Raw genomic sequence first — 9605 nt, forward strand, 5'->3', positions numbered from 1 at the left:
ATGAGCTGCCTAAATTTTTTTATAAATGGTCTTGAATACTAAAATAAAAAAAATAATACACTTCAAAACAAAACATCAATTTTCTCCTCTATCTCTCTTAAATATACTTTGTCTTATTTATATATATATATTTGGATCATGGATCACCCTAAATAGTGGTAGTAATTAGTTTTTTTAAAAAAAATATTTATTACAAAAAAAAAAAACAATAATAACAACAACCGGGTCGGGTCGGGTCGGGTTGTGATCCGACCCGCTTCAATTGCTAGCGAGTCGGGTCGGATCTCGACCCACCCCGTTATTGCCTCAGTTATATTCGAATCAAGTGCACCCTATCGGGTTGGGGCTCCAACTCGCCCCGATCCGCCGAGTTTTTTTGCCATCCCTAATTCAAATACTATAAAATATTATTATAACTATATTAATATAAGACTACATATATAATAACTATATTAATATAAACTCAAATTCAAATGTTATAAAATATCATTATTATAATAATAATATAAAATAAAAGAATAGATATTTAATACTTATATAATATAAATTTAAATATTATAAAATATATCATTATAATAATATATAATAAAATATTTTCACATTACAAAATCAGCTGAAAATATTGATAATAAAACCGAAAATCAATATGGAGATATGCTACTAATTTTTCTTTAAACAATTAAAATATTTTGTCTAAATTAAAGTTTAGCCAAAAAAGGATTTTACAAAAATGTCATTGAATTTAACGAAATTAATATGTTGGTTTTTAGTCATTTGTCTAATAAATGATTAAATAATTAACACCCAAAAAATTTAGAAATTATATTCATTAAAAAAGAAGTTACAAGATTTGTTTCCATATTACAAGTCATCATCCTTATCATCATCATCAACTACAACATGATCATCATCGCTATCACTCTCAACAAGTAAATGTTCTTCTTCATCATCTCCACTTTCAGATAAACCATTTCATCAGATTCATCATCATCAACAACAAAGTTATTAGAGGTTGTCCCACCTAACTCATTAAAATCTCGTACTTCAGTTGGATTGACATCATCACGGTTATATTGAACATTTCCTAATATTGGAAGCTCTACCTACAACTGAAATCTGGAAGAATTATCTTCTTGCAATATTGGTATATCATTGGCAATATCAATCTCATCGACATCTATGTTTGACAAATCCCACACATTCCTTGGAATATAAGTGTTTACCAGTCTCCAATCATCCCCGTTATTATCATCTTTTAGATAATATACCAATTTTTCTTGAGATGCAAGTATGAAAGGATCATCCTTGTAAGATTCATCATTTACGTACATGCTTGTGAAAATTGGATCTTCTATTGTTCGGCTTATGTCAAACCATTTACACTTAAGAAGTATGACGCTGCAACCCATCATGTACGAAAATTCAATTATTTCATCCAACATCTCATAGTAAGTGACATCATCCACACTTGGGACCATAATACCACTATTCTGTGTTTTCAGCTTTAGATCCCGACTATGAACAATATATTTCACCCCATTCACAATTATACCTGGATAGGAAAAGGCAGTAGAACTTGCTTTGGTTGCAAGAGCGTATATTTCAATTTGTTGAAATACTAACCCGAGTTTTGAACCACTCAAGAAACTCAACTTCTTGTTTATGTTGCAGATTCAAACCACCTTCTCTTTCCAGCTCATATATATGCTCATTCATATAATTCTTGATTTCTATATAATTGTTCAAGATGTACCATTTGACTTTTCTCTTCAACCATGACTCCATCAAAGTAACTGTTCTTTTGCCAAAAGGATGACCAATGACCTTAAACATGACAATCGTGTGATTTGAGCCCTTAAATCTTACCATCAAGAATGTTCACATTCTTCGATAAGTTTGCCACAAAACTATTCAGAAATTTAAGTGATTTCACAAAATGACAAAATTGACGCTGCTCCCCGACACTAAGTGTGAAAGACGTAGGGGGTTTCTTCCAGTTGTTCCCATCATTATAAAAATGAAGATTACTCCTAATTTTCATATCAGCTAGATCAAGTCTTGCCTTATCAGTATCTTTCGATTTTTCATCGATACTTAACAAAGTATCCAAAACACTATCACATACATTCTTCTCAATATGCATTACCCCACTTACCGACTCTCCGTGGTAATACCATACTAAGTAGGATGGTTGGATGCCAGTGTTGATAAATGCATTCTGATTGCATTAGTGGTGTGGAAACGAGCATTCTCACATTTCTTGCACGGACAACGACTTAGGCCCCGATAATCAACGTGATTCTTAGCTACTTCAACAAACTAAGTGACACCATTTTTATATTCAGCTGATAGTCAATTCCGTGTACTTAACCAGCTTCAGTCAAGTGGCATCCTCTATACAAACAATTTCCAAAGTATCACTTAATACTAACTTAAGTTTTAATTTATAATTTATTCAACAATTAATTAGTAATTTTATACATGACAATTTAAATTAATAATTATTAAAAATTTAATTAATGATTTTATAAATAATTGATAATTATTTAATAATTACTAATTTATTTAAAATTGGTCTCTAGTTCATAATTTAATAAATCAAAAATTATATTCTCTATGCCGATATCCCTATTATTGATGGTTGTGGTCAACAACCATCAATCATAAGGATATCGGGACAAAGATAACAAAGTAATTTATAATAAACTACTAATTTATTTGATTAATAATTTAATTAATGATTTTATAAATAATTAATAATTATTTAATTAAATTTCATGAAAAATTCGACAGCATAACGATTAAAAATGATCATTTCCAAAATTTTAAAATTCTGCACTCAGAAATTAATTAAAATAATTTAAAAAACAAATTTTTTATTTTAGTTTAATTTAATAATTTTCAAAATTAAGAATTTAGTAGTCATATTGAATTTTTTGTTGACCGAAATTGACTTTAGGGCCTATTTTTAACTCTTTCAAAAATAAGGAGTCTAAAAATTAATTATCTAATATATAAAATCCAAAACACACGTTATAAAATAACATAAAACCTTATATATAATGAAAATAATAAATTAAATACATGATTGATAGAAGAGGCCATCATTTATCTTCTTAAAATTATGGTTGACTATCATTGACGACTAATAAATATGGATGTCCAAATTAATATTAAACTATAACAGTACAAGTCAAAATGGTGTTATCACTATTTTATCTCATATTTATGCATCACATTCATATATGATGTCCAAGAAACCGAGGTTTGTTGCAAAAATAAATTACCATGGAATTTTGATTTCGACTTTACATATAACAATGTTCCAACGAACTTGAACATACATATTATAATCATACAATTCATTAAAAAAAAAAAAAACACCTTCCAAATTAACTAACTCAAGACCTAGCGTGCGCATTGCATTTGCTTGATAATTAAAATCTCCATGATAACACATCATATAGCTAGTAATTTAACAGATGCTTTTAATGTATTTTTCTGCCAAACCAACGGTTCCCTTGCGAAATGACCAGATCGTCTCAAAAGTTGAAATTATTGTGAAAATGAGTACAAAAACTCCTACGACAGTAGAACTGCCCGTCCAAATATCCTTAAAGTAAACCCTTTTGAGTGTTGCCTTCGCACGGTTGTACCATCGGTTATAAAATTGGTTAAGTTGAATATATTCATCGTAGTAGATGAAATTGTGAAGTGGCATATTCTGGCAAAGCTTGTTGATCATGTGAGCTGCGTCCTTATTACTACCAAGAAAGTTTCTAATGACTTGCTTTGAAACCAAAAGCTCAACATCCTCCTCACAGTCTATGAGATCATCCATGAACGAAATGTAGTTGCAGATGGGAGTCATGCAATCAGGATCGGGCTGGCACTGCTCCATTGCGATTACGTTTCGCAAAATGCACTCTGTGTTATCATGTATGGTGAACACCGGAAGTTGAAGCTTGAGAGAACTAAAACATGGTATGATATTACACCAGCCTTGGTACAAAATCTCAACCTTATCTAGTGATGTTAAGTCTTTTTCCAGTGGTGGGGCAAAATCAACGCCGGCGCTTTCTAGCTTCTTTGCATTAATGAGATCTAGGAGAGGTTTGTTCTCATTCTTAAAAACATGTTTCGGGAGCCAAGACCTTCTGTACAAGTCAGTGAAGTGTTTTATGTAATTTTGATCCTCTAAGTTTTTAAGAGATATCTCAAAGAATATTGTGGAAAGCTCAAGACAAGTCTTTTCGATATTAGGGTTTGAAAAAGCATATAACTTTTCAAGAAAAGAGAATGGAATTTGATTCTCAAGCATTATCAGGTCTAGATTTATCGTATAAGAAATTAATGGACCTCTGAGTATGTAATCTTCGGATTTTTGTTTTTGATAGCTTAAGATGAAGAGCTCAATTATAAAGCAGGCATCTATGAGGATAATATTTACAAACTTATCGAAACCAAGTTCCATGGCACCAGCATATTGAGATTGTATATCTTCAAAATTCTTTCCAATGAAGTTTAAGAGGTCCTCTTTGCTCCTTCTTGTACGTATAAGAAACTTCTTGAAATAGTGATCCTCCTTGTGAGATTGCATTCCCTTCAAGCAATTTTGGTTATAGTGAAAAGGGCCAATGGAAACTAATTGAGGAGTGTAAGCTTTTACATCTAAGTCACGGAGCATTTTTGGGACTCTAAAGATTACAGAATCATTGGACCAGTTGTCAAATTCTTGAACATTAACTACCAACTCCTGTCAATTTAGTTTAAGGGGAAGATAATAGAATTATTAGTATATAAAAATTATTTTTATTTTATTTATTCATATATGTGAGAATTCTAATTTTGGAGTCCAATTTTTGTTCATGTGGCTTATAAGGCCTTGCCTCAGCTGGACATCCCCAAATGTGAAAGTGTTTTAGACTAGGCTTTCGACCTGTCCAAAGCTCATAAGGTGTTTGGTACTATATTCAAAATATAAGCTGCTGTCTTTAATGCTTCTCCCCAGAGGGACTCAGGTAAGGTAGAATGAGCAATCATACTTCTTACCATATCCTTATGAGTCCTATTGCGTCTTTCAGCAACACCATTCATGCTAGGTGATCCTGGCATGGTGTACTGTGGGACAATACCGCATTCCTCTAGGAATTTAGCAAACGGTCCTGGACGTTGTTCGCTTGAGCCATCATATCTACTGTAGTACTCACCACCACGATCAGATCTGACATTTTTAATCCTTTTGTTGAGTTAATTCTCAACTTCAGCTTTATAAGCTTTAAACACATCCAGAGACTGGGACTTTTCATGAATGAGATATAGGTACCCATAACGTGAGTAATCGTTTATGAATGATATGAAATATTGTTGACCATTCCATGATGCTGTAGGGAATGGCCCACAAATATCTGTATGAATATATTCTAAGACGTCTGAAGATCTGTTGGCACCTAATCTCTTAGTTTTGGTCTGTTTTCCCTTGATACAATCGACATAAACATCAAAGTCTGTAAAGTCAAGAGATTCTAAAATGCCATCAGACATAAGGCGCTCAACTCTACCTTTTGAGATATGACCTAAGCGCTTATGTCATAATGACGCTGAATTGTCCTTATTTAATTTGTGTTTAGTACCACGTGATTCCACATGCAAGGTTTCATTATAGGATGCAATTGTTTCTAGCAAATAAATGTTGTCATAAGTATTCAAGTAACCAGTTCCAACAACATTTGAATTTAAAGACAAATTAAACTGATTGTTTCCAAAAGAACAAGAATATCCAAATTTGTCCAACAAAGAAATAGAAATTAAATTCTGTCTAAAAGACGGTACAACAAAAGTATTTTTCAAATCCAAATAAAAAACAGTTCCTAACAACAACCTAAAATGCCCAATTGCTTCCACTTCCACCGATTTTCCATCTCCCACGAAGATGTGTCTTTCACCATCACTTGGCTTTCGGGAGCTCAGGCAACCCTGCATAGAAACACTTATGCGAGTAGTAGCACCAGAATCTATCCACCAAGTGTTCCTAGGTACTGAAGCTAAATTAATCTCAGAACAGACCAAAGGAAGAATCATACATTTCTTTGCATGCCATGCGTGATACTTGGCACAATCTTTCTTCACATGTCCAGGCTTGTTGCAAAAGTAACAACCTTCTGAAGTGAGGGTCGGAGTGTAAGAGAAGACCGAGGAATATACAATACGCTCTCGTGCTTCGTCGATCGTCGGGACAAGAGGCCCAATCGGCATCCGTATAACATCGAAGATGAAAGTGAGGGTCGGAGTGCAAGAGAAGACCGAGATGAGCCGTACCTTTGAGATAGCGAAGAATACGTTTGGCAGCTTGAAGATGAGTATCGGTGGGAGCGTGCATGAATTGACAAAGCTTGTTAACTGAGTATGCAATGTCAGGTCGAGAAAATGTACAATATTGAAGAGCACCAACAAGGCTGCGAAACTCAGTACCGTTTGAGAGAGGAGTACCATCATAGAGAGAAAGAGGACCAAGGGTAAGTGGAGTGGCCACAGGTTTCGAATCCAGCAAACCTGTTTTGGTGAGAAGATCTTGAATGTATTTAGCTTGGGAGAGATGAAGGCTGGACGAGGACCGGGACACTTGAATGCCGAGAAAAAAATGCAGGGGACCGAGATCTTTGACATCAAACTGAGTGTGGAGAGAGGCCATGAGACGAGAAATAATGTATGAACAAGAGCCCGTAACAATGATGTCGTCAACATAGACCAAAACTATAAGCATGGCAGTAGCCAATGCGTAGAGAAACATAAAACAGTCGGCCTTAGATGCAATGAAATCCCAAGCAAGAAGAGCAGTACTGAGTTTGAGAAACCATGCCCGAGGTGATTGTTTGAGCCCATATATGGATTTAGAAAGTTTACACACATGTGTGGGAGCAGTGGCATCGATATAACCTTGGGGTTGTTGCATGTAAACAGTCTCAGTCAAGTCCCCATGTAGAAAAGCATTTTGAATGTCCAATATTTGAATAGGCCAAGAAAGAGATACCGCAATGGAGAGAACCAGCCGAATGGTAGTGGGTTTGATGATAGGACTAAAGGTCTCATGAAAGTCAAGTCCCGGAGTTTGATCATATCCTTTGGCAACCAAACGAGCCTTGTAACGACTAACCGAACCATTAGGATTGAGCTTGATACGATAAACCCACTTACAACCAATTATCTTACAATGCGGAGGGGGAGGAACTAAGATCCAAGTGCCTTGAGAACGAAGAGCATACATTTCAGTGTCCATGGCATTGTTCCAATTAGGATCACGGCTAGCCTCACGAAAATTAGATGGCTCAACAGGGGTACCTGAAATAACACCAAAATATAACCGCGATTTAAGCGTGTCAGACTTGGCACGGGTAACCATCGGGTGTAAGTTAGACTTAGCAACAGTAGGCTCACGAGGGCCTTGCAACATTACCTGCAATAGAATGTTTGGGGGTGAAGAAGAGGTAGATGAAGAAGAGACAGAAGCGGGAGAGATAGGGGAAGATGAGGAACAAATTGGTTGAGGTGAGAAATCAGGAGGTCGAGTAGGTGAAGGAGTTGGGGCCGAAGGAGATGGAGGTGTGGGAGAGGGGTTGGGGAAGGAAGGGTGTGAACTAGGAAAGGGAAGGCAATGTACAACATGATATGGGCGAGTAGGAGGAGAGACAGAGGGTGTGGGAGTGGCAAAAGGGAAGTGGTCTTCATTGAAGACGACATGACGATCAATATAGAGACGACCGGAAGTAGGATTAAGATATAGATAGCCTTTGTGTTGGCTGCTATACCCAAGAAAAATGCAGGAGGCAGAACAAAGTTCCAATTTGTGGCGATTATAAGGCCGAAGAAAGGGAAAACATTGACAACCAAAGACCCAGAAGTGAGCTTGAATCGGCGTGACAAAAGAATTGTAAGCTGGACCCAAACCATTGAGCAAGTAGATGAGGTGATCTTGGTAAGAAGCGGGGTCACCAGCGGAGGCTAAGATGTTGCAGAGAGAGGTTATGTTCTGCAAATAAGCAAATGCAATCAGACCATCTTTCTTGATGTTCTACAGTGTGGTGCAATGCTCTGAAACACGAGCAAAAGAAGCTGCTGTGTAGATCCGTTCGAGTGAGGACCAGATCTTGGCGGCGGTGGAGAAGGCTACAATCTGACCCAGCATCCCGTCGGAAAGAGAAGCATAGATCCATCTCATGATCAATCGATTATAACGGTGCCAAGACGCAAATTCAGGGTTGGGTTTGGATGGGTCGTCGGGTAGGTGTGAGGGCGGACAAACGGAGCTGCCGTCAATGAAGCTTTCCAAACCATTGGCAATGGTGATATTGAGCATTTGCATTTTCTAGATCTGGTAATTTGTTTCATCAAGCTTGATTGTTATTGTTTGGCTCACGGAAGGAAAATTGTGTGGCAACTGTGAGGAAGGAAAAGAAAAAGGGGTATTGTTTTGTGGTGGTACAGTTTGTTGTGGATGTTCAGGCATGTGAGTAGAGCCTGTACTAATTTCTGAGGCCATTGGAGGAGCCGTTACGGCTCTGATACCATGTCAGAAGTTGTAGGGCCAAAATGTGTATATTCCTCACAAAATAGTACTGAGACCATTACAATGTATATATAGGTACAAAGGACCACAAGGACAGCTGTCCAAAGGTAAAAATAGCAGAATATTAAGTATATAGTGTATTATGGTTTATTAACTTGAGTACTGGACACGTGGAATGCCGTGATTGGCGTCTGTTTAGGTTTCGAGGATTGCATTAATGGCCTGGCCAACTTTTTGCCACCGTTTCGTCTTTCGAAACACTATCCTCGGATCTTGCACTAGCTTGATCGGGCAGTCCACGTTGATTTATGCCTTTTACGTATAAATAAGGTTGGAAATTTGTAGGATTCACCACCTTTCATTCGAAATCTTTCCACCTTTTCTATCTTCTGTACTTCCAACCCTTCTTCTTTCTCAGAGGAATCCAAAAACTGTCTGTTGCAAAAAAAAAAAACCTCAGAAACCCAGTCGCTCAGGAGTCTTCTAGGAACTCTCCCCTGCAAAGTTTACCTCCCTTAACTGAAAAACATACTGTAAGTCTTTTGGGTTTTTTCGAAACTTTTCTTTTACTGGTTTCTGTTTGTTTATATATATATATATATGCATACCATGCATATCTGCACTTCTTCGTAGTCCATATTAGATTATTCCCCAAATTTTTTTGGCACACAGGCTTCGGCTTAGTTTTTACTGAGTAGGTCTTAAAAATACCTTTAGAACTGTGATATCCATAAAACTGGGTAACTTCTGGGCAATTTACGGGGGATTTTAGGAAATACCCATTCAGGATATAGAAGATGAAATATTTCTAAGGCCAACATATGATTCTGACTATGGGGCCAGCCATGAGACAATCTTTAAATAAATATTGTGTCTTTTAGCATTTGGCAAAGGAATCTTATCCCTTATCTTTATGTTTTACTTTATGCTTTTGTCATTCAGCCATTATGCTTTTGTGAGGGAATCTTATCCCCTATCTTGTTTAAATGAATCTTATCTCTTATCCCGTCCCAACCATGGTTGGTTTTGACTAGGGTGGGTT

The sequence above is a fragment of the Humulus lupulus genome, unplaced genomic scaffold (assembly GCF_963169125.1).
Source record: "Humulus lupulus unplaced genomic scaffold, drHumLupu1.1 SCAFFOLD_43, whole genome shotgun sequence".
NCBI lineage: Eukaryota > Viridiplantae > Streptophyta > Magnoliopsida > Rosales > Cannabaceae > Humulus > Humulus lupulus.